The 27162-nt window shown below is 36.7% G+C and overlaps 1 protein-coding gene across 21 annotated transcripts in view; it reads right to left on the reverse strand.

Annotated features, from left to right (window-relative positions):
- The window catches only part of FAM49A (family with sequence similarity 49 member A), a 53955-nt gene that overhangs the window by 25318 nt on the left and 1475 nt on the right, over positions 1 to 27162 (reverse strand). For 10 of the 21 annotated variants that reach the window (XM_015276053.4, XM_040697198.2, XM_046938944.1 and 7 more), the window contains exons 2-3: positions 11989 to 12039; positions 10049 to 10117 (exon numbers count right to left, since the gene is read on the reverse strand). The gene's annotated coding sequence lies outside the window, so the exon portion shown is untranslated. Of the gene's footprint in view, positions 1 to 172; positions 360 to 10037; positions 10118 to 11988; positions 12040 to 27162 lie in introns of all 21 variants that reach the window. The other 11 variants (XM_046938939.1, XM_040697203.2, XM_046938935.1 and 8 more) reach the window with 4 other exon arrangements.

Consider the following 27162-nt stretch of genomic DNA (forward strand, 5'->3'; position numbering starts at 1 on the left):
AAAGGTGAGGCGAGTCAGAAGAAAATAATAAATAGTTTGTAATGACAAATGGATTTTTAAATAATCACAAAATGTTAGAAGAGTTGGCCAAGAATACGAGTATTTATAGCCCCAAGGATTAAAAGCTTGGCTTGTGGTTTCACTAAAATCAAAAAGTGAAAAAAAGGATTACCTCAGATGAACTTGCAGCTTTTTAAAGGGATTTTTCAACACACCAACCCTCTCTTCTGAATATACTTTGAAGAGAACACCTATGTATTTTCAAAGCGTATTATGTCAGAAAGAGCCATCAAAGAATGAAAACCAGGAAACCAAAATATCTGGATTCTGACTCACAGATCAATAAAAAGAATGGAAGCCTGTGAAATAATTAGAATAAAAATTATGTTTGAAATGAAAAAACTACTGTTGTGCTTGATACCTTCACCTGAATGTACAAAGTGCAGCAATCCAATTCATTGAATCACTTCCAGAGATGCTTAGAACACCAGAAAGGGGATCAGTCTCCCTACACTCTATAAATAGAGCCTCCATCAGTTGCTGATACCAAGGTAAGCAAAGCAGGAGTGGTTACCAAATTGATGCATGGAAAAGAGAAGCCTTTAACTGAAGCAGAACAGGTTTAGCTAGTGTTAAGAGTTAGTTCCTTCGAAACAAAACCATTTCATCTTTTTCCAGGAGGAACTGAACTTATGTTTCACAAGTACTCTAAGAGAAGTCACATGCACATCATTCTATTCTTCTCAGAATTTCCTTCTTGTCTTCTCTCACAAAAATCATAACCAAATATGAACTCATATGAAAAATCAGAAACAGAAGAAAAATTGTCATTGTTGCTCTTTCTACCTTCTAATATCTTCCAATTTTTCAGCCTTCTAACTGCGCCAAATGGAATATTTCATATGCTCATAGAAAATCCAATGCAAGTGTCTGAAATAAAAACCTACAAATGCAGATGGTCTGGTACTTAGAGAGGCTGAGGAAAAATTACTTCATTGTTATACTGGACAATAAATTAAACATAAAGCAGAGTAGAAAAGTACTAAACTCCAGGTTTTTTCAAAGATTGATCTTATAGTCAGGGTTAGGGAATGAGAGGCTATATTGAATACATTGCAGAATGTGTCTTCTCCAAAGCAGTAGTATAATCTGTAATTAGACAGGAGCTATAGAAATGCATTAATTTCAGTAACTCTTCCCTTTAGCTTAATTAGCTTTGTGCCATTTTTTAATTCCTTCTAATATTATTTTATTAACTTTCATTCTTTCACATTAGACTCCCAATTCATTAAAACTTCCACAGAAAACTCAAGACTGTAGAATTTCTACAAACTATCCTGCTTTAAAAATTACATTCAGTTACTAAGCAAGTATAATAGCCCTCTTAGTTGTGGAAATGTAAAATATAAGTCTTGTATCATTAGGCACTTGTATTGTGCCTAATACTTCAGCATTGTGCCGGACACTTTAAGGAGCACATCCTCTAGTAAATCCATTTCAAAGTAATATGTTCGATATTCAAAGAATGCCAAAAACATTTTTTGGTACATTACAAATCTACTATTTGCATACGATGCCAAATAAGGGAAAAGTACTGTGAATTGTGCTGAATTAAAACTCCATCCTTTTAATTAAAAATTCCATTAGATAGTGCAAATGAAAATTCAGACAACATGCTGACTGACCCTGCCAGGCTTCGCCATAATTAATTTAAATAACTACTAGAAGGCACTCTTATTTTAGCAATGAAATTTACATGATATCTTTTTGTTAAGATGATAAAATTGATACATGGTAGTGACTTTATTCTACTTCCCTATAAAATCTATTTTTACTTAGCTGGCAAATTTTCATGATGATTAATCACAAGCTCATTTACAACAGCTTATTCCCTTCACATTACAAGATGCACATGCCTATAGAGGCATATTATACAAAGAAAACAGAGCATTGTTCGGTGATGTGAGCAAAGTTAGACATATGGACAAAAGTGAACATTGTACAGTTGTTTTGACAACCCTACAATGCTACTCAGTGGATTTCCTGTGAAGGAGACATTTAAAACTCACAGACCAGACTACAGACGTTTGCTCATTCAACATGGCTTCACTCGAATAAAGATAACACAACCCAAGAAGCTTTTGTTGGTGACACGGTGCCCTCTACTGTCTGAATGGTAATCTAAACCAGGGACACACCTAAGTGTTTTTAATCTACATGACACCTTATAGTACTGCACTATGAAAGAACAAGAGCTTACACAAAGCTCATGAAAACGTACGCTCTATATAAGAGCTAGTCATTTAATGTTTTATCTGAAATGCTTGTGATCTTTATGCTTAAGTAAGATGCCACTATTAGTCTAGCTGTAATTACTAATTTATATTTGCATTGAACTATCAGTGCTAACTTACTTCTTCAGAAGACGTACACATGGAACTGAATTTTTGTAGGAACCAGAGCTACAGTAACAGTGGATGAACTTATCCTTATGGTACTTCATTTTTTAACTAAAGCCAAACTAATCAAAATAGTACTTTAATAATCAAATTTCAGAATGAATATCAATATTAAAATCCATTACATTGGTTTCCCATTCCCTCTTTGTTTAACTCATGATTTAGTTTAAAAGCAACTGTAAATTTACATTTAAAAGAATGAAGACCATCGTTTTTCCTGAAGCATTCAGTGGATTGAGGAACAAGGCATCTCAACTTGCATGTAACACATGCTACTTCAAGTCTTTAGCAGTATCGGTGTGCTCCACACATGAACAGAAATTCCGTTTACAATTATTCAAGTTTCAATTAGCACTGCTTGTTTTGAAGTTTAGAAGCAGACTATAAGTTGAAAAAGAAGAAATCTGGTTTTCCTTTTGTAGTTTCTGATTCAAAAATTAGATGACAGGATGAGAGAAACTAGCTTAAAAATGCCAATTATCTGCAATCAAATCATAGGAAGTTAGTTATATCCAACAGGTTTTACTGCCTTATTGAGTTGCGCTGTTTGATAGGCAATTTGTGCCTTTCAGAACTAGGAACTATGGAAAAAAACACTATAAATTAGGTTTAGAGCAAAATTTTAAGTTTTACTTAATAAGGACCCAAGAACTTCACTTAATTTTCTATTGTGACTAACTTTCTATTCACACCTAAATAAAAGCGAGATAAAGAAATCATAGAACCACTGAATCGTAGGGGTTGGAAGGGACCTCTGAAGATGATCAAGTCCAACCTCCTGCTGAAGCAGGATCCCTACAGCAGGTCGCACAGGAAGATGCCTAGGCAAGTTTTGAATTTCCGCAGAGGAAAACTACCCACAGCCTTTCTGGTTCAGTTGTTCCAGAGCTCTGTCATCCCCACAGCAAAGTTCTTTCTCATGTTCTTACGGAACTTTCTATCTTCAGTTTGTGCACACTGCCTCTTGTTGCGTCACTGCGCACTGCTGAGAAGAGCCTGGCCCCATCCACTTGATACTCGCCCTTTAGATATTCATACAAGCATTGATAAGATTCCCCCTCAATCACCTCTTCCCTGGACTGAACAGTCCCAGGTCTCTCAGCCTTTCCTCATATGGGAGATGCTTCAGGCCCCTCATCACCTTTGTGGACTCTCTCTAGAAGTTCCCTGTCTTTCTTGAAGTGAGGAGCCTAGAACTGGACACAGTACTCCAGATGTGGCCTCACCAGGGCACAGGAGATGGGGAGGGCCACATCCCTTCCCCTGCAGGCCATGATTTTTCTGCTCTGGCCACGGGAGAAAGTCTGTGATTTCATTCAGCTCAGAGCCATAAAACTTAGGTTTTTGCTAGCTCCTTACTGTGAGTTCTTTGGAGGATGGAGTGGAGGCAGAAAAAAAAACAACCCTCAATTATTCCCAATTTCACGATAGACAAATGTTGTCATTTAAGTCAATGAAAATTTAAGTCAATCTATAATAAAGCATTGCAACATGACAGGAAATTTAATGTTGTTTTCTTCCTTCTCCTTTGATTCAATCAGTACTTTACTGTACTTAATTCAATTTATTTGTTAATGAAAGCAGTGCAATTGAAAACTTCAGAAAAACATGAGACGTTACATAAAGAATGTTTCTTCAAGGTCACGGCTTGCCCAACCACCCAATCCTCCAACCACAAATGCTAAAAATGAAAAATTTCTTAACACACCAATACAATCAGCTTACTACCAACTATATTTCGCTCACTAAAGGATGAATACAAGAGGTCCAAGAGTATTTAATATTTTAAATTAAATGAAATAGACAAATAAGAAGATCTTTTCTTCTAACTTCAGTATTCTGTAATAAATGACTCTCTTTTTAATACATTTCTTTAGAACCTGATTTGATTATCACAGACTTCACAAAATGAGGAGAACAGAAAGTTCTTTGAAAACATGCAACAGTCAGCAGATTCTAGCCAAGAAAAAGACTACAACATAAAGAATGATAACTTTCTGACACTCGGTTTGTTTTTGCAGAGACTGTAGTTAAGCTCATTATCCACTAAGTGGCATTATCAACTCAAACACGTAAATTTGACAAAAAAAAATCATAATACAGCTCATTTTTCCTCCTAGAAACAAATTGATAGAAAACATTTTCTTTGGGTGATTTTAGTTACGTTTGTCAGAAATTCAGGAATAATTCCAATCAGTCCAAGGTATCAGTGGATCAGCATTAACAATTTATTCTTCATGTCTAGACATTTGCAAATAGCTAGCAGAACGGTCAGGTTAGAAATAAAACTATCATATTAGAGAGGCATATTAAATAAACCAAAATATTGGAGTAATACAAGCACAGATTAGATTGATAAAGGTATAGTAAAGTATTTAAGAAGTAGCTGGGATTTCAGAATTGATATACACCAATAATTTAGTATTTCCAGTTGTAAAATCTAAAAACACCAGAAGACACATCCGATGTTTACTTCACTTCTAGATAAAACATTTCTTAAAAGAAAAGTAAATCTTATGGACCAGATAAGCTGATGTTAACTCATGCTAAAAGGTATGTAAAAAATAATAAATACTGTTCTTACTTTCCAGTGGTTGTTATACTCTAGTAATTATTTAGGGGTTAGTTTTCAAACTGTTACTTAATGATAGATGAGAGTAAATATAGTTTTTTTTGATAAGAGTGTATTAGAGCATAAGCATTTAGAAATATAAATACAAGAAAAATGCATTTGATCAGAACTCTCATTTTAAAATATGTTTAAGCTATTGTTTGCCCCTATACTTGTATCACTGTCAGTTTGTACATGCACATAGAACTGCTGAAAATAAAATGAAAATATATATATATATCAGTATAACTGTATAAAAGAGAAAATGAAACTGAAATAAGCAACTACTTTCATCTCTTTGTAACTAGAAGGTATGCATTTTAAGCTTGAGAAATGTCCTATACATGCACTCAAAATTCTGAGCATACTTCAATACTTCAATGCTAGAAGGAGACTTTTTCTTTTTTTTTAGTGATTTTTTTTCCTCACTGGTCACAAAGGAATTGCATTAGGACATAGTCCTTTTTCCCTACATCCGCCTACAACAAACATTTGCTGCAAGTCAGAGACTCCAAAAGCAAATTGTTTACAATTAACTCAAAAAGTCATTTAAAAAAATTGTTTCTTTGTTCCAGTTGGAAAGAGAGACAGCCAGATGTGTGGCTTGTTGATCTTGCTCTTTTCTGACCTCTGAGTGTAGGAAGAACTGTAGCTGAGGAAGGAAGTCAGCAACTTGTGTTAATGAAGGTGAACACTGCAAAAAAAGATGTTTGCAAATTTTTTTTTTTTTTAATATCAGAAAAATCCCTTTGAAGCAGTTTTTATTAAATGCATTACAGCCTTTCTTTTTGCTGTTGGTGAAAAATTAGAACCTCTGTTTCTGGAAAAGTCAATAGAAAGTGCAGCCTTTGTTCTGTTCGGAAAATCCTGCCCTTCTTTTCAGGTAGTTCATAAAGTTTCATCACTGTAAATTAGTGAACACCTCATCATTAACACCTGCTAGGACACTGCCCTCCTGTATGAGTGCAGAATTCAGGGAAGCCATTTGAATTTTGGATTCTGACTGAATCACACTGTTACTGCAGAAAGAAATCCAATCTAAAACTGCTTCAAACTGAGAAAGAGGTGGGTGCACTCATCTCTTTGTGAAACATATCTGGCAAAATACACAAGAATCAACTGTATTTTCTACAGTACATTTCTTCACACGTCCCCATGAAACACATTTATGCATTATATTTGTTTAATATTCAACATTGAATTAAAGTAATTGAGCTGAAAACTATTTCTTTCATAGTTCCACCTGATGCATTACAGAACAAGACATCCCACAAGCATAATAAAGAACAGTCAGACTTCGCACTAACAGACGTGAAACTTTATCAACTTGTTTAAAACTCTGAATTATTGTCTAGAACATATCTAAAGATATTCTGAAGTCCTACTAACAGGTCCTCCTTCTATCATGGTACCTGAAAAGTCAGCAAAAAAGTTACCATACTTGAGCTACTAAAAACAGTTCTTGTGAAGTAATAATTCATGCCAGAGATTCAGTTTAGATGGATATTTTGGCACCTGTGAATCAAACTGGACTCCTTACATGGCTTCAAAATGCACTACAGGCATCTAAATCAACTGCCTGAATTAGATTAAATTTATGAAGGTGATCTCCCTGCACTATGTTCATCTTAACAACTCACAAAAGTTTTGGTAGAAAATGATCATGTGTAATTTTTGTCAACTGGTTATTAGGAATTTTCCTACCATCCAAAGACATGAAAAGTATCATCAACTTACATTTAATATATTACTATTTAATTAAGAAATCTCCTGTGTGTTCTTAGAAAACAGGAAATTGAAATCTGTTTTATTCGCTTCCCACTCCACATTCTCCTGACCCCCAAGGTCATTTCAAAAATGTTAATAGATACACATGAATATATACACACAAAAACATTTCTGAGAAAAACTTAACAAAATCTTATAAGGAAATTCAAATTATGGGAAATTAGAACAATTTCATGCCATACATTTTGAAACAGCTGTAAGAGATGTGGCTCTTCTTAAAAAACCTTCAAGACTGCACTAAGAGAAGTAGAAAATGTTATCATGCAAGACTTTCAGCGCAGCTCAAACAGCTTGCAGCTATGACCACAAAGAACTGCTTCTGCTGCAGTAACATTTAGAAATGGTTTTGGGCTTGTTGTTGTTATATTAATATTTCATTCTCAGAAATTTATTTTGGGGAAATGTGTTTAGACGCTTCCACCGTCCGCATTTTGTCTTTATCCTTCCTGACAGTCAATCTTTCAGGTCATTAAAGGAATAGTTAATGGGTTAATTTTGAAAAAAGAAATTGTCTCAACGTCTGTAAAAGGTTTATAATAACAAAAAAATTATGACTTAAAAAAAAATTATCAGATTAAGAAGGTTTAAAAAAAAAACAACAGTGGAATTGCATTAGGAGTAGTAGTAGTTTTGGTAGGAGTGGTAGCTCCTACCAAAAGAATTATGAACTGTACTGTAAAACTGTTAACTTTCTGTGGACTGAATTAAAGTAAATCAATAACTATAACCTAGTAAATCTTTATTTCCTCATTTCACCTTCCTTGTTTCTCATTATTTCTCTGGCATTCCTACAATTTTTCCCTCTATTCTTTCATTCCACTTTAGTTTTCCTGTCTTTAAGATCTCCTTGCCCTATACTTCAGCTTATCTCAGTCCCTCTCCAGTTGGATGGACAAACCAATGAAAAGCAGTCACTTTTGAGACTCTCTTCTCTAGCACAGCAACTTCTTCCTTCCTTCACTTAAGAAGCCGAACGGGCCCTAAATAATATTTGAAATACTATCTTCATAACATTTAACAGGTAGGACATATGCATAATTCCTATTTTGAATTCTACAGGACTGCAACAAGACAGAAGGCTGGAAGGCCCTTTAAGGAAGAAAATAGTGTGAAAATAAAATGCAGCAATTTCATTGATTTAGTCTATACTCCTTTCAATAATCATATAATGTGCAAAGTAGACAAGAATAATTTCCTACAGTGCAGAAGCTATCAAAGATGATAGGCTTATTCCAATCAATCTCACATCCACTTCCACCATGGACCTGGGTTTGTTTAACCACCCAGTGAAATGAAACTGGAATACTGTTTTTCAGATACATTGCTTCCACTTTCAACAGAAACCTTTGTGGTCCTTAAATTAACGAGTCTTTAAACTTTCCAAGCTCCTCTGCAGGCACCTTTGTTGCTTTTGAACAAACATCCACATAATTAGCAAATACCTTTAATTTGATAGACTGCCACTGATTCCCTGGGGTCACTTGGGTACTGCAAACCTGCTTTGATAAAAAGCCAGTCAGACTGCTGCCAGGTTGGGCTTGTTTTACCTACCACAAATTGAAGTCTTTGTGGTTATCTGCCCACAGCAGCCCTTTCTGAATTAACGACAGCATGGACTAAAGCAGAGCCAGCTTATAGACTCCTCTCCATACTTCAGATTTTCCTTCTCCCCAAAACCACTGGATGAATGCTAATTCCTCGAGACCTTACTTTCTTTAATAACTTAAGATACTAGTCTAAGTTTTTAAGTGTTACGTACTGCAGCAGCCCAGCACAAATATCATGTTTGCTTCATATTTCCCAACAGTGTAGAACAGGCTGGCAAACAGCTGTGTGTTGGGTCAGAATTGACAGAACTGATTCCAGCAATGTGTAGCCTTTGAGTGCAGGAACCATGACTGACATGGACTTGGCCATACATGAAGCATTACATTCAGCTTTCCATTCTGATCTTTATAAGCTAAACTGGCATAACCTGCAGTATTTGACTACAAAGAAGAAAATCTTCTGTGATAACCGTTATGACTACATCTACCTATTAAAACCTTTTAGTTCTACTCTATCATCCTCTACTTCCTCCCAAGTTACTGAAGACTGCGGCTGTTCACAACTTCATCTTATTTCTCGTGCATTAAACTTCTTTAAGCAGAGAGCAAGCCGGAAGGATACATTAAAGCCAATAAAACAATTTGATTCCACAAATACTAGCACTGATTTCCCTGTGTCAACACCAGTGCTTGTTTGATTCTATTATGAGATGATTCAGAGTCTAAGCTGTCAAAAAACTAATCTGGGCTCCACAGTTCAAAAAACAAACAAACAAACAAAAAAAAAAACAGAAATCTTCTAGAAAGAGTCCAGTGGAAGGTAACAAAGATGATTAAGGGCCTGTAGCACCACGTACTGAAAAGCTGAGAGACCTGGGACTGTTCAGTCTGGAAAAGAAAAGGAAGGTTTGAGAGGGGATCTCATAACTGTTCATAAATACCTAAAGTGCAGGAGTCAAGTCGATTAGGGCACAGTCTTTTCAGTGGCATGCAATAATACAACAAGGGGCAATGTGCAGAAAGTGGAACATAGGGAGTTCTACAGTAGCGTAAGGGAGAACTTCTTTACTGTCAGAGTGATGGAGCACTGGAACAGGATGGCTGCCCAGAGAGGTTGTGGAGTCTCGTTCTCTGAAGACATTCAAGACCCGTCTGGAAATCTACCTGTGCAACCTGCTGTAGGAAACCTGCTTTAGCAAGGAGGTTGGATGTGATATCTGGAGGTCTCTTCTAACCCCTACAATTCTGTGATTCAGTGAATCCTCCTAGAGGTCTTTGAAAATCACACAGATTTTCATCAGCAAATTCCCTAGAGTCAAACATCACAGATGGGGACAGGTGGTGGTACAATAAAAGGGGCAGACAGAACTGAACCACTGTGTTTAATGGCAACCAGCTTACCAAGCAAGTATCATAATCACAAAACTAAATCCTATATACGATTAGACTAGGAAGAGTTGGTCACAGGAAAATAAAAATTTATCAGAAATGATCTCTCATTCAATCTCAAGTAAAAGTAGACTCATTCTACAAAGACAAACACTTCATACACAGTAAAGTCTAGCTTATTGCATTCTTTAGCTTTCTTACAATCAGTGTAAAAGAAAGGAGATACTTTACACAAACACTTACTTATATCTCACCTGGAAATAAAGTAGTTCCAATTCACATTCGAAAATCCAAAGTGTTGATGCAAAACATTCAACGTCTGTCTGTCATGAAAAAAATTCAAGATTACACATGAAAAAACTCTGCTTTTCCCTCCCTCTTCAGAAAAAAACTTTTTTTTTAATTTTAAAAGTAAATATACCAGATTCTATCAATTGAAAACTGAAATTATTATTTTAAAAATGAAATATGAAACATCACCAACCTATAAAGTAATTGTATAAAGCTCCTATAAAGTAAATCCTGCTGGGTTGAAATGGTCAGACATTTAACTTAATTTTTATGCTATATAATTCAGAACAAATTCAATTTGGATTTTATAACATGCAGTTATCAAGATTGTACAGCCACAGGAATACAATGCTTGCTGGTATTGTTATGCATTACATTAAGAATTTAAAGAAATAATAATGAAATAATGAAAATAACACATTTCTATAACATTATAACATCTATTTAGTGTATAAGCTATACGTACACACTAAATAAATAATGGCTTACTTATTTGGGACTATATTTATTTAAAACAATATTTACATTGAAAGAAGTTTACCGAAAGTTATTTAAATTCATTTATGAAGTTTCCAGTCTTCTGACATTTCCAAAATAAAGGATGAAATTTAAATGACCAACAGCGATCATTTCCTTTTGTAAATGTGTGGGAGGAAAGCTGAGAAAAACACACAGGGACTAGGTACATCATAAGGAGCTATACAGACAACTATTCCCAAAATCTGGCTCTTACATCACTTCTACAACTCTCTAAATAAAAGAATTTACAGAAGTACAAGTTCACTCCAACTAAAAAGGTGAAACCAACTTAAGAGAAAGTAATCTGCTAAAGACAGGAAGTGAACTTCCATTTCAACTATGCCCTCAACACTGCTAATATGGCTCCACAAACAGTCGTCTTCACAAATATTGTCGTTCACTATTTTAATGACTATGGAAAATAGGAGAAAAGTTCATCAGATCCATAAATCAGCTGAATTAAGTTTTCTTGTATGGAAAATTCCATGGTTATGTTTCTGTGGCTGTATTTATAAAGATATGGCTACAATCATATCTAATCAAACTATGGATTTTTGTTCATTTTAAAACATAGGAGTGTTTCAACACTTTCCAAAGTCTCTGTTGAAGCTCAGGGAGTGATGTAGCACTTTTTTTTTTCCCTAAAACTAAATACCTCACTACAAAGTACTGCAATTCATTATAAAGACAGATTAAATTAAATCAGAATGAAACACTAATTTCTCAAGTACGGCACCCACACAGAGAACTAATTAAGAATAACTCCATTGAATAAACAAACCTTTATACCAATTAGTAGCTGGTCAAGTCAGGGAACTCCCCTTCTCTAGGGAAAAAAATGTATTTTCAGCATTGCTTTATTTTGCTGTTGGCTGCAAATTCTCTCTAGTTCTGTAGCAATCTCTAGTTCTGTAGCAATGGAGGGTATACAGAATTTATTTTTGAGTCAGTTTGATGGGAATGTGGTTAAGAACTGAAAAAAAGTAGCAGGAAAAGGCCTAAATAATCATGGTATTAGGACTACAAGAGAGATGAGAACAAATAACATTTTCAATCTAGGCCAATTCTGTCCCAAAGTCTAAACAGCAAACCTAATAGCAACAGTGAAATGACTCAAAACAAACAGTGGCATTAATGAAAGAAAGTACACAGAAAGAAAAATTCTAATTTTTTGTTCTACTAAAGAAAAAAAAAAAAGAATTTAAGCCACAAAGCAGGAATATTATGCCCATGCAGCATTTTGAAAGCAGCAGTTAGGTGCAACAGTAAAACTGTATAACAAGATGCCATTCAAAGAAGGCTGTATATTCATTTGTTATTTATGACATTTGAATCTCCTCAACAGCTTCTGTGCAAGATCGAAAGTACCTGAATTGATTCCTACCTTGTTGAAGATGTTCCAGAGCCTTCCTGATACTTAGAGAGAGGTGGCAATCTGTGAATTTTAAGATTTGTTTTAAGAATAGTTATTAATGAAAGCTTAAATTACTAAATAAAAATAAATAATAAAAAAGTTAATATAATGTTTTAAAGGCATTAAAGTGATTTCCCTTTTTCACAAAACAATCAGAACGTATCTTCTCTTGTGCATTACCCCCAAAGAAAAAGGTCAATTATCATAGTACAGTGCACCAGGATAGTGAACTACTGTTCCCAGGGTTAGGATACCAAAAAACATCCACACCAAGCTTAGGAAGGTCCTGTAGAGTTAAACTGGATGGCTCTCAGCAGTTTTAACTGTCTCCATGGAGAGTTACAAGGAACTGAATAATAGGAATTGATAAAACCTTTCTACTGTTTTAACTTCATGACTCGTGGGAAAGAAGCCAAGAAAGAGGAATCAGTGAACAGGCAAAACAGGAACACCCACGGACAGAAAAGAGTCTGGAAACACCCCACAGAACCCAGAAAACTACAATTTCCTCTGGAGCAATGATAGAGCAACAGAAGTTTTTTGATCCTCCAGCCCTATAAGGCACAGGCAGCACCAGCTACCAGAATTTTCCACAGCCTCTACTGATTAAAGATGCATGAAATCATCACCCCTTTCCTCTTGACCCGCTGACACTGAGGACAAGTCTGAAGGATTCAGTCACTTCAACACTAAGTGAGCAACAATGGTGAAGTTTCAAAGAGGGTATTCCACTTACAGCTTCATGTTAACTCCCAGCTACTAAGCATTTAGCTACTTTCCAAGCTTCATGTCATTAAGAGTAACTGAAAAGAGTGGTCAAGCAAGATTCGTGTTAAACAGAAACAAAACAATTCACTACACGGGATGAGAGAAAGTGAAGCTGGTAGAATAGAAAGGATGAATATGGTAAGAAACGATTCCACTGAAAAAGAAAAAACAAAAAAATAAATCAGTGCAGTTAAAGAAATAGGAGTGTAAAACTTGGATGCCTGTTGAAAAAAAGGAAAGAAAAGCTTTAAAAGGGCAGGTCCAGCACAGACTATTCTGACACAGTATTTACTTGCTTTGGAGAGGGGTAACAACAACAAAAAAGATCCTCAATCAGTTTGAGAAAGGGGAGGAAAGCATTTGATTTATAAGCACCTTAACTCTAAACAAATACATTAATTAATCAATTAAAAATCTCATGCCAGAGAAAGCATCTGCAGAACTGCATTTGTTAGACCCATCATCAGGAGAAATCAATTTGAAAAAACAGAAATTTTCAGCCACAGATGCCAGAGGCAACACAGTTTAATTGAATTCACAATCCATTATCATGAGAAAGAAAAGAGAAGTGCTTTAGTGAGGGCAAAAAGCTGCTAAATTCCCACTTCGTTTTGAAAGTATTAAATGAAAGGGGACTACCAAATTCACAATTCAACAGTTAGCAACTACTAAATCCCCTCTAAATGTATAGGATATGTCTCTCAGAATTCTACTAAAACATCTGAACAGAGATGTTTTCCAAGAAATTAATCACTTATAGAACAATTTGTCCAAATTAAGATAAAGAATTGCTGGAATTGTTGGGACAGAAAAAAAATAATCTAGTCTATGTGGAATGAAGAGCTGCTGTAAGAAATGAAAAACAATGAATGTTATGATGTAAGAACAGAAGATAAAACATGTATGACAAACTTCAGGATTGGTGTACTGCAAAATAAATTAACTGGATTGTTTTTAAAAAGTCTCTATGTTCAGAACAGGAGTCATCCCTAACCATACAGGTGATGTGAACTGGAAACCTTGACACCTATTGTAGATATACAGAAAGGTAAGTGAGTTTTTCTTGAATTACGAGTGTGTTGACCATTTCCATATTTTCACGTCTGACAAATGTGCTTTGTTATCCAACTTCTCTTATTTTCACAAAAAAAGAACAGTGCAGGCAAAAGTAAGCTTTCCTACAACAGGCATAAAGTTTACTCACTAGAAGCTTACAGACTGGCTGGACTAGTACAGTTACTTAGGAAATCCAAATATGTTTTTATATAGAAAAAACAAGCTTTTGAAACAAAGCCCAGCAACCGTAATGAAGTACCTCCTGCTCAGTGTAATCATGAAACTACAGCAACCTTGCTGTTTACACTTACTGTTGTGTCTAAGTACAACTCGGTTAGGAGTTAGCGCTGTATTAGATTTTTAACAAAGTAGCTTTACATTGTGGAAGCCTTTTTAACCTTTTAAAAAAAAAACTTATTCTGGATATCCAAATGTCTTTTGATCCTAAATAAATAAATAAATAAAAGTCTAGTGAAAACAATGCCAGTCCAGTTTAGTAAAGCTAACACAACAAAGGGGTATGCAACAGGCATGTAAAAAATAACAAGTAGATGCCAGGAGGCACATCTTGTTCAGCTAGCAATAAATGCATGGAATGGCCCGCGAGGCAGGTTTACTGAAACATTTGGACTGATCGAGATGCCACTGAGTGGCAGAGAAAAAATAAACTACTCTAATTGAAAGAGCTTCCAATTTTCTGATTTTGCTCTTTAACACAGTGTTCCTTTAGAAGTGGAGATAAACAATCAGAGATTGGTATCAGAGTCTTCCTGAGGAGAGCCAGGGGAATCATAGGACACCACCTCAAAAATGCTAATAAGTGAATACCAGTATATTCCCTACAACACTGTGACTCAAATGGAGTGAACAAACTAATTTCTGAGCAACTGTTCTTTTCAGCATGAGAATTCTTGCGTCAGGAAGAAAAGAAAGTCATCTCTTCCTTAACACCAGCGTAATGAAAATGCGCAGAAGCAAATACACAATGCTGCTTACTCATGGAACCTCAACAAAAAAAGCCAACCACCCTGAATGTCAGTTTAAAGGAAGGAGGTCAACAAGGAGGAAAATAATCACAGATTAATATAGAAGAAAAAGTTCTACAGTGCTTTGGTAAGACCAGCAAGTCAATTCATTTCTAGTTAAAAGGCATTTATGAGACGAAGCACGAAGTCAGAGCTGTAGTCTGGGGGCCCCGCTGGCACTAACGCTTATTCCACACTCAGGGATTTGAGCAAGAACAGTCCACAACCAATTCCAACTTAAGGCAAAACACAGCTGTTACTTTGAAAGTTTCCTGCTGTGTAAGAAATAATTAAGACTGTATGATCAGGACTCAATAAAGCATTAATAGTAAAGATGCCAAGTTAATTCTACTTGCAAATACCAAGTCAAGCAAGGCTGCATCACAGAACGGGCTACAAAAAGTTGCAGTTCAAAGCTGAAACGCTGGAGTTAGACAAGATGTCATGTGTAACACAGAGGTCAAACTCTGAATTGTAACAATGCAACCACAGTATTATTTCACATTTTAGAGCTCATTTACTCAAAAAGTAGAAGGTAAAAGTTCCAAAATGAAATTACAAATCTCTGTTTTGTGGGAAAAAAAAAAAAAACAACCAACCAACCAAACCAACCAACCAAAAACAACAACAACAAAAAACAAACAGCAATGTGTATAGTGAGAAGCACAGGATTATGAAAACCTTTAGTATCAATCTGTAAATGTATCACTATGTAAATATTGTGCAGAAAGATGAGAGATGTGGATGGCAAGATGGGGCTCTTAGGGCAGTTCACCACCACTAAGCAGCAGTACCTGCTCTGGGTTTTGATGCTCTCTCCACACGGCCTTATTATCATTAACATCAAGAATTCCCAGCCCAGAAAGCAGAATCCACCATACTGTCTCCCTATGGACCAGGACCAGAGATTTCTAATCGTGGTTCATCCCAGGTGGAGAGACACATGCTGAGTTCACCAGGCAGCCTTCAGTACTCACACAGCTATTCCTACAGCAAAGAGGCTGGGAGACAGATGGAAGCGCACCACAGACTACAATCAACCTGTAAGATGTCAGTGGGGCCAGATTTCGTTAAGACATTAGGTTGCTAATAGCTTTAATGCCGCTTAAAAATAAAGAAAGAAAGAAATCAACTCACTAGTTTTTGCAAAATATAAAGTTAGACTTATATCTCCTTGACAAGAGGCAATCAGACAATTAAAGAGAGTTGAGACATTTTCTTGAGACAGGTACCCCTGGGAAAACTTAAATCATTCAAATTCAGGTTACTATTAGCAAGTTGTTTCTGCTACCTTGGTTAACAGAAGGCAAAGCTTAGTAAAGGGATAAGTTTTACACTATTACCAGGATATACGTCCTCTGGTCAGAGGACACTGCAAGTGCCATCTGTTTACACTTAATTTACTCATTTTGATCTAAAATGCCAGACCATTATTTTTATATATATATTTTTTTCTAAATACAACCTCCAAAATGACTCATTACCTGTTCATTCCCTCAGGCTTTTCTCATAGAAACAATATGAAACTCAACTATTCTAAGGTTTAAAGTTGCTGTGGATTATTTTTCCAGCTTCTGATAGATTCTCAGCTTCAGATTTGACTGATTTTATTTCTTTGCAGAAACTCCTGCCATTGCTTTCCCAAAGAAGCTCCTGAATCCCAGCTTCCTGAAAAGCAGGATCTGAGGCTGCAAATATAACAGAAAATAAATCAGAGTAGGGCAAATAGCCATGCTTGGAGCTTGGCACCAGCTAGCATGGTACAGCTTGCCGCTGTACAATTAAAATCCTGTCCCTCCAGAACAGCCCAGCCAGATTCAAACAGCTTTTTGGAAATGGTCCACTGTCTATACTAACCCCAGAACTATGCTTGGGCATGATGTGGGAGAGTGTTAGTTGGCAAAGGACAGAAGTGTGTCACGAACAGTGCTTAAATTCTAACAGTACAAACAGACGCATGCCATATCCATTCCTTATTTAGATCCTACTATAAACATGTATCATGATTATAGTTCCCAGTTGCTCCCGGAGAACTTCAGTTTAGAATTTAATTCCATAAGTAGCCAATGTACTTCACAATCAACAGGTCACCTTCTCCAGGCATGATGGCTTCTAGTTCTAATATCACGCCCTCACCTAGGCTGCTGTCGGTTTCAAATCAAGAAATACATGTAAAATAGTAGAGTATTTGTGTTTCCAGGTATATTATGTGGAATGCAGGTGAAAATTGGCACTCTCTAGGTTTTGGATTTATTTATGTAAAGGTAAGACTGAAGATGAGTATGTAACTTCTTCCTTTTAGCAAGCCTGGATCTCTGCCAGTGGAGTACTAGTCCAGCCTGTCAGCTAGCACAAAGTGGGCACAGCTCTGCTGACAATTAGCCAACGTGCAGCAGCTGGGACTCTGCTTCTCCCACCTTGACCTGCAAGTCCTTGCCTGGTGGGCAAGGAAACAAGTCATACACTTCGCAAGGTTAGTGTTTCATGAAATAATCTGCTGTGCTTTCTTAATTCACAGACTCACAGTATCTTCACAAATTTATTCTAAATCAGAAACCCAGAATGTGTTACTTCTCATGCAAATACAAATCAAAAGCATTTACATTTAATTTGCATATAAGGTAACACAAGCAACACGTCCTTGTGAACACAACACAAGCATGTAAAAATTTTCCAAAGGAAAATGTTCACTACTCTGGCACAAAGCAGACACAAATGTGAGTGAGGAAGAATTGGTGCGTTTTAAACTTTGCATAGGTGTAAGCAACATCACCCAGTGTCACAAGATAATGAATAATTACAGTGAGGGCAAAAACGTGCATATCTTTCATAACTGCATACCTATAAGTTACCCCAATCTGTGCTCCTCCCAGTCTCAGCTCTGCCTACCTTGAAAAAGCCTTAAAATGTAGCAGAATTGGCAAAACTGCCTATTATGCAGTGAAACCATAACCCATCATTGATAGTCATTGGACCACTGGCTGCCAATCCAATTCACTGAGTTCTGAAACACCAAGTTATTCTCCTTGTCTTCTACCCACTGCAACAGTTCCAGACAATGAACTCCTCTATGCCCATTTACCTGGGAGTACTTTAATTGTAGAACTTCGAGCTATAGGTGCTTTTGTTTTACAAAGAGATAGAAGAGATGCCTCATCTACCCCAGCAGTGACAGGAGCAAATTCTATGAACACGTGCAAAGACCATTACTCCAATTAACCAGAAAACTATCAGATCTTCCAGAAGAAACAATCAAAAAACCTAAAACACAACAAAAGCCATACCACATAAGTGAAGTAACAAACTCATTAAATCTCAGTGACAATTGCATTGCTGGCATGAAGCAGGCATCTGTTTCTCACAGATTTTGGCCTAAATCCTAGTTCTGATGTGGAAAAAGTGTATTAAACCAGCTTGTCAGAAAATGGGATTTTAACTCCAAAATCACCATGGCCCTTTTTCTCTGATCTGCAGTCCAGAATATCTACAACAACACCAGAAAAAAAGACAAAAAGCTATGAAATAGCTGCTCAATACCAATAACTTCTTTTCTCCAGTTGCCTTTGGACTTCCTGAAAAAAGTTTTTGTTCCATGAAAAAGTAAATGTTTAGGTCAAAGATCTCTACTTTTCACAGCTGTGAAAGAAAAGAATATTTTGGTTTCCATAGGTAGATCCATCCTGCTGTCATTTCTAATACAATATGTTGTGTTAGACTCAGCTTGAAGAGAGGGGCTAATTTAGGTGCCTCCAAGTCAAATTGGTTCAAGGCATGAGCAAGTGCAGGGAATGTACGCCTGGCTGGAACCAAATTAAATCAATACTACAGATTGACTTGGAGATGGCTTTGAAAGTACATTCAGGAGATCAGCAAGGAACATGACTGGAGTTGACAGATTAAGACTGGTTCTGGCTGCACACTTGGATACTGAAACACAAAGCCAAACACTACCTGGTAAATCGAGGCAGAAGCTTGGTGGCACTTTAGAGCTGTTATTTGTCTTCATTTTATGGTGACAATGTTGCCCTCAATGTGAGGATGATACTTTTTGTTAGAAAGTGTCAAAAAGAAAACAGACTATTGCTGAAAGTTACTGTAAGGCTGCAGAGTAAGATGGCACCCAATCCTGGAAAAGCACTGAGACTTCCAGATTCGATTCCTGGGCAAGTCTACAGAGTATCCCCTGAATATTCTGTTTTCTTGAGAACTGGAAATTAAACTTCTAACAGTGCAAAATTAAGCAGTAAACTTAGGCATGCCTGTCTACAGTCACCGGCACAAGATGGGAGAATAACACACAGTCATTCTTTTAATCACCAGCAGGAAAGGAACACTTCTGCAGGTTTGGAAGACAGCCTAATCCCAGAGAAATCTATTTTTTTCTTACTCTTCATTCTAAGTACATTCATATTCAGCCTCCCTTTAGAATCTCTCATCCATGTAGCACACACGTACAAAAACAAAGCAAAAAAAAGAAACACCAAAAAAGCAGTTCTAAGAATGAAATGTTTTGTTTCAATGTCAGTTGAAGGGAACACTACCAGGTACTCTGATATTCATAGAAAATTAAACACTGAAAGCAGAATGTCCAATAACCTGTGAAACAGTGCAAGAAACAAAGCTACCTGAATCATCTCCCCCCAACTCCTCCTCCTGTGATCCTCTCTCTGAAGCAAGTCATATGGCAGCACTTTTCTCCTTTTATGGGCAAAAAAAAAAGGAGAAAGGAAGTCAGCTCCACAAGCAGGACTGCACTGCCACGTGAATTGAGAAGTTCTGTAGTGCTACTCACTCCTCCCTACCAAAGTGAGTTAAGAATATATACCCCGAAAGAGGCGTACCATGAATCAAGTGCCATTTACTTAAGGCATACATAATTACGTCACAAAATCTTTCATGCTTACTGAACCAGAGAGTGTATGAACAACTGAAAGAGAGAGGTTGTGTAATATATTTTTATTTGCTTATCTAATGTCTTCTTTCCTCGTGTGAATGTCCTACCATTAGCATATGAATGTCTTCTTTTGGAAACAGCTGTAGTGATAGTATGACTCAGAGCAGCAATTAAAATGCATTCCTGTGAACTATCGTATTTTCTGCTCATATATCTCTCTATGCTTTGTACACTGCCTTGGTGCCCAGCACCCACTCCCAGTTTTGTGCACTTTATTTTTTGTTCAGCACCAAACATGGGTCTAGAGGGCAGAGATGGAGAAAGATACAAATGATGCAACTTGCAGTTTGGCCTTTTCAAGTAAACTGATGAAATACCATTAGCACAAAACTTGGGAAAGGTAAATGACATACAACACTCCTTATTTATCAAGCAAAAAGGCAAAAATAAAAAAAACACAGAAAACAAAAAAACCATGAACAAAATTTTGTTGGTCTTCTATCAATAGGAAGAAAGAAATCACTGTTAATCAAAGCAGCTAAAATTCTAAATTGTAAGAGAGGACTCCTACCTACAAAAAGCTGAAGAATCGAGAAACAAGAAAGCACATCCTCACCACACACAGGTAATGAGATCAAGAAGCTGTAAGAATTCCCATTTCCTCTCCAAGAACAGGCAGCTGGGTGCATCACCCAGGCCAGGTGGGTAGCAGACATGCTCTGTACAATCAGGTACTTCATTTGGCAGCCTCACTCGTACCTGCCATTCATTCAGAACTTTCAGCCAAGCTTTCCTCAGCTGATAAGAAACCATTCCAAGTTTTATTTGACTGCTTTGCTTGGATCTTGCCCTGCAAACAACTGAATTCAATTACATGAGTTACACTTGCTGGGTTGGATCCCACGCACTGAAATTAATAACACAGATAAGCACTGGCCAGGTCAGTCACTGTCCTTAAAGCTTTTTTTTTATTATTTTTTTATTTTTTAAAGAAGGAAGGAAACAGTCTTCCCAGTTATCAGATCACTGTTGGGTCAGATCAGATGGCCAAAACAGCAGAGTTCTGGAAGGAGTTCAAAATTATCCTTTATTTATTTATTTAAGTCTATGAAGTTCATTGACAAAACAGTCTATCACTGCTATTACATGGAAAATGAAATTTGTTAAAAATATATATATATATATCTTGGTTACTGTTAAAGATTATTATTTATGCCTGGGAAGCTTTAAGGTGTCACCAGTAGCTACTTAGTCATTTTTTGATAAAATGCTTTTTCAGTATGAACAAGGCATATATTTTTAAAAAGTAGTATTTTAATGTGTAGGTGTCCCTTTGCCTTATAAATATATTAGAAAACACTGAATAACTGCAGTTGCAGAAGTACAAACACTTTATTACGATTGTGGTGAGTCAGACGCCACGATTTGGCAGCCCACAGTGTTCCTCAGCAGCAGAACAAAAGGGGATTTTTTAGGCGGATTTACTTTTAGTTCAGTAAAGGACAACATGATACTGTCTGTGCTGTAATGAATCAAAACCACAGAAAAACAAAGGCCTAAGTAGTCAGACCACAATCATTTTTGTCTCACGGTATAAACATGGGCGAAAAGATTATCCATACTTCTAAGGCCTGTCTGTCATGTCTATGTTCTCTTCATGTCTTTTGGATACAAAATTTAGAAGTACTATGCCTAACTAGTTGCAGAAATACAAATTCATTCTACAGGCAGCATATCGCCAGAATACTTCAAAATTAGGAAATACTTTCTATTTTCCTCATGAATACAAAAGGTGTTGATAAAAAAAAAAAATCCACTTACTGTTTTGTAACATCTCCTCTGATTAAAAATATAAACCCTCTAGATCTCAGCACTGCACTCCAACAAGACCTCTAATGTATTCAGAGCACGAAACACATTTTGAGAGACTCATTTTCCAGCTTCCCAATCATGCTCTCATTTGGAATCACAAACCATCCCCACAGTAATTGATATTACAGAGCTCTGCTTTATTACAGTATTTTGAGAGGATGAGGAAAGTGGTTCAGTCCTACAGGATATTTACGCTTTAATAATAAAAGTACAGGAAAAACTGTTGCAAAATGCCAGTTCCCATTTCCTCCCCTGCCAACTGGTTGTTAGGAAGATGGCTAAAGTCTTACTTCCAGAAACTTCCAAAGATGCCTATATTCACCATGAAATCCTTAACTAAAGGCGTCACCAGCAGTCTACAGATGATCCTTTGAGTAAAGCATTGTAAAATTATCAAACAATGCAGTACAAGAAATCAGACCATGTATATGTGGGTGGGAGGAAGTATAATCGATACAAAATTAGATTCTTCAAGGCAATGAAGTACAACAAATTCAACAATCTAGCTTTCTAAAACATAAACAGGTTTGCACAACTGAGAATTATTATAGTAAATGTTTCCCCTCCCTCAACTCCCAGAGCAGAAAACCTCCAAAAAAATTAGGAACAGTAAATCATCTGTACCAAATACGAAACCAAATGATAAATACGACCACACATCTCTTACGATGGCTATTTAAATACAATTCTGGAATCAATTGACATAATCATGTGAATCAGCTCCATAATGGTACCACCTCTCAGCATTTTCATATCAGCTAACAGCTGATAGTAATGAAGTTTTGCCCCACATCTCCCCACTATTAATATGCATAAAAGAAACCAGAAGACATACTTTCTGCTCCCTTCTCAGAAAGCCATTAACTCAAGCTAACCTCCCAGACTTAATGTGGGGTTGCTGCAAAATGAAAATGAGAACGATCAGGCTGTGTACCAAATACAGAGGCAATAAAGAACGCAGAAAGTAGGTTTTCTTTGAAACGCCTTTGAAAAACAAGAAAAACATCCTTTCCCACTACTTCCCAATGTAACCACATTCAGCCTATAAAAGAGTAATCTTAGTACATAGCAGTCTTTTGAGTTTGTAACTAGATGCTTCTTTAGGTCCCTTTCAGTGCAAGCCATTCTATGATTCTATGCTACCGGGCTCAATTCAGCTGTATAGGCAACTGGTGCCAAATGGAATATCCTCAGCATCATCTTATAACACCCTGCCTGCCCAGCAGCCATTACACCAAGCAGGACACTGGTCTTCCGTACTTCTTGAATCTTCTACCCAAGCATGGATACAGTGGACATCATAAAGCATCTCAGATGACAGTGTCAGGCAACTGAATCAAACTATGTTCAAATTATGTCCTAACTCCAAAATAAAGACTATTTTTTGGAACGTAATCACAGCATACTTGCCAAATTCTGGACTTTATCTCCTCCAAAAATCTATGCTTGTCTTAGATTTACTAGTTTATATGAGAATAGAAGCACAGAAATGGACTCTCACGAGAATTCTAATCATGACTACAGTAATTTAAGTTATGAACTTTAAGTAACTGGGATAGTAAGCAGGAAGCCCTCTAACCTAACAGGAAACAAAGTTGAGAAGCCTGCAGTTTATACTTGGAAGCTCAAGAGATGTGTTATGTTATTAAAAAAAGGTTTTAAAACCTTCAAGCCTCCCCTGGAGTAAAACAGAAAGTCATCCCTTTCATAAACTGATGAGGGAAGGAGTCACACAATTCTGAAGTTTCAGATGAGAAGGCAAGAGCACACCCTGGAGCACCACTGAGCAATTTAAGAACATCAGCAAAGCAACCATGAAGGAAGTAAAAGCACCAGGTGGTAAGTGGTCTTGGGGCTACAAGGCTGGCTCACAGTCACACCTCTGCATGCCAGGGCAGAGCCAACAGACCACTGTCTGTTCTAGACTATTCCCACTGATGGTATGAAATCGAGTATTTCCTGGATCAAAGAATGAAATACCCATGGCAATCAGATTTCCCTCACTTCAGATGAATATCTTGATAGCAGTACATGTCACCCTTCCTGTGGCCTAATTAGCACCACTGCAAGTGAAATAAAGGTTTCTTGCCACTACAGAACAAGCTTGTAAGATGTTGTCTGCTATACTCTCCTGGGAAGACAGAGATGTGAGCTTAACTTATTTCAAGCTGCAAAGGGGACATAGAAACAAGCTCGCACCTCACGGTTAATTGATGCACCTAATACACCAAAGAAAATAGTGAGAGGAGGGAAGAGAGAAACATCACTGCAAATTCTTCTTCCTTTAGTTTAAATAAACTGTTTGCACACCTTATTTATTTCTTAGCCAAACAAGGCTTTCAAATTCATTGGGAACACTCCTATCTGCAGGTGCCAAAAGCAGTTAGGTACAAGAGAGATGCTACTCTCCAGAACAGTTCTGGTGATAACAGTTCTGAATGGATGCACAAATGGAGCTCCACGTTTCTCATTTTCTCTACAGAAAAAATACAGACAGCAGAGTGCTTTCACACATGAGTTTTAAGAACACCATCACTACCTTTAAGACATCTAATTGAAAAATAGGCCACGCAAATAATTTATGAATTCAAGCTGTAATTCAAGAAGGAGAAAGACTTTCCCTCCAAAATTCCATAAATTATATATATATATTTATATTTAAAAGCTTCTAATAATGACTTGAATGTGTCTGTACCAGAGTCCTACAGGACAGTACAGGATTGCTGTTGCCTAAAAAAATAATAAATCAGTGCAGGTCTACACATCCCCAAACACCAAACCACCTCCGCAGCATTATTAAAGCGTGCAAACTCCAACACCCAGATATGACTCAGTCTTTCAGAGTTCACCACAGTTAAATAGGGGACCAAATGTCAGATCCCAATATCATAGAATATATTCCATCATATAGTCCATATATGACAACTCCCATGGAACACTGGTGCTGTTCCAACAGATGTGAGGGCTGTAAACTCATGGATTACATTTATAAACTCAAGACTGACAAAACCAGAGTGGCATTTGTGGTAGGCATAAATAACACCACGTGCTGCATTACTAGTGGATCCCTCAAAATGAATCGCTCACATTTTACAAGATTCACAGATTTCTTACACAGATTTATTCAAAATAGGCTCAGGCATTAGCTCCATTTTTTGCACTGCTATTCATCCTACCTATGCTCTTAGAAGTCATTGCCACTCCAAACAGCCCCCCAGAAATACTATAATGAACAGGAAAAAAACAGTCTAAGATTCACACAAAAGTTCCCACAGAGCACTGGTTATGCCCTCTATTGATAGGTTTGTCAGTTAGACTAGACTATTTCAGCTGTTGGCTTGCAAAAATAACTATTATAGAATCCAGTTAAGTCTGGAAATATGAAGATATTGCTCATGAGATTATTTCTGAACATTTTAAATCCATAATAATAAATACAAATCTTTTAAATATCAGTGTGTCAGCCTCCCCCTCCCTCCCCCCCCCCCCCCCCCCCCCGCTCATATCCATCTTACAATTTGTCCTATTTCTGGTATTTTTGCCATATAAGCAATGACTGCTACCAAGTCATCAGTCTTTACCAAATGGTATACAAGGACAGAAAAATAAGACACATGTTTTTCCATTTTAATTGCAAGTGTGGATTGGAATTCTGTGAAAACAGAAGAGTGGTAAAATCAGTACTTCACATGAATTAAGATCTATACATCTCACATCATTCGCAGTGCTCTCATCATCATTCATATGTGAATGCCTCGCAGCTTCTATTGCAGTTTTAATTTAAACAGCAAAATTCAAATTTATGACTGTGTTTTTTGCAACTCTCAAGCTGTCCCATATATTAAACATTTTAATTCATGCCTCTCAAACTGTTTTCTCTGATTTAATGCTACCGTTTTGCATTCATAGATAATGTAAGTAGAAAGTGCTGCTAAAAGAATGATTGATAATACTGAAACACATCCAAATACATACTGAATTCATTACACAGGAAACACTATGAGGTTTTGGCTCCCTCAAATTCACATGTATTATTACTGTGCATATTCCTCTGTCCACTGATTCTACACCTCATGTTGACATATTAAGTCTGTTTCCAGGGATTTAACAGAAGACTTAATGATGTTTGGATTGCATACAAGTTCTGGATTTAAAACATTATTTTTCTGTTCTGTTTAAAATGTGAACTGAACAATCAAGTTCATGTTCCCCAATGTGCATGTGGTACTAAAGAATGCCAGTGATTCCACAAAATTATTTTACAGTTTCCCTAAAAATTCCAAATAATATGGTACTTGGAAATATATATATAAATCAATTAAAGATGTCTTACTTAAAGTGCCTGTACACCTATGCAACATGGTTTCTGATAGAGTATGAGAATTGTTATTCATCTAAATCATGTCTATTTTTATATACATTTTTAACAACTGATTTTGTGTAACGTGTGACCTGTAGAAATCTGCAACATACTGCAAATGCAAACCTTTGACGTCTTTATGAGACTACCAAGCTGCTGAGGACAACATATTTTAACCTGACAAAACTGTGTTAAAAACAAGGTTATGAAGACAAACTAAGCATATTAACAATGAATTATCTTCCCAGTACTGTAAAATACGCCAGCAGATTCACTATTATGGCAAAATGGCACCTGCTGACAGTAACTATGAAGTAGTATCCAATATCTTCACCATTTTCTTTTGTGAATTAATCAAGTATTTCTCATTCTAATTACTGGCATACATTGTCTTCTTAATTACTTGTGGTTTGCTTATTTTTTGTTTTTAATATAGACGTTCACAGGCATATGTGACTGCATAAACAGTACACGGGGACAGTGAAAAGTACAGAGCAGAATACAACAAAATGTTGGACAGTCATTAAGAAACCATGCAAATAATCCAGAGAGCCACTGTTATGCCTGCTACAGCTTATATCTAAGTGAAACCTTAGCATTCAAGTACACTACACTATAGTGTTCAACATGCAGCCAAGGAATTTTATTCTCAGCTATTACCTTATGCTGTTCATAAATTCAAGTCAAGCCTTTCATGCTAACCCCATTACCTGTAATTTCATTTCATTAAAACATTTTTAAGGTCTACTCTAGGAGAGTGAAATTCAGGAGCTGTAGCACTTTCTGATGTTTTTATTTTGGGCCTGGTGAGGAGGCGGTGACTTACAAGAACATAGAAAGCAGAATCCAACCTAAAAAACTGCCAAGTTTATTCCCCCCCTCCCCCCCCCCCCCCCCCAAAAAAAAAAAACCACCAAAAAAACCCAAAAAAACCAAAAACGAGTAAGGTGTTCATATATATGTTACAAAGATATAGAAGTCATACACCAGTGCTAGGTGCGCAGGGTTCTCTGCCCACAGGGCAACCTCTTGTCACAAGTACATTTCATTCCAGCTCTCCCCACCTAAGCAGAGCTCACAGTCAAAGTCATTTTCAGTTTTTTTCCTGACCTTGCAGATGGCGAGGAGAAGAAAAGCACAGCAAAAACACCCCTGTCCCCATTTATCCT

Source organism: Gallus gallus, chromosome 3, assembly GCF_016699485.2.
Source record: "Gallus gallus isolate bGalGal1 chromosome 3, bGalGal1.mat.broiler.GRCg7b, whole genome shotgun sequence".
Taxonomy (NCBI): Eukaryota; Metazoa; Chordata; class Aves; order Galliformes; family Phasianidae; genus Gallus; species Gallus gallus.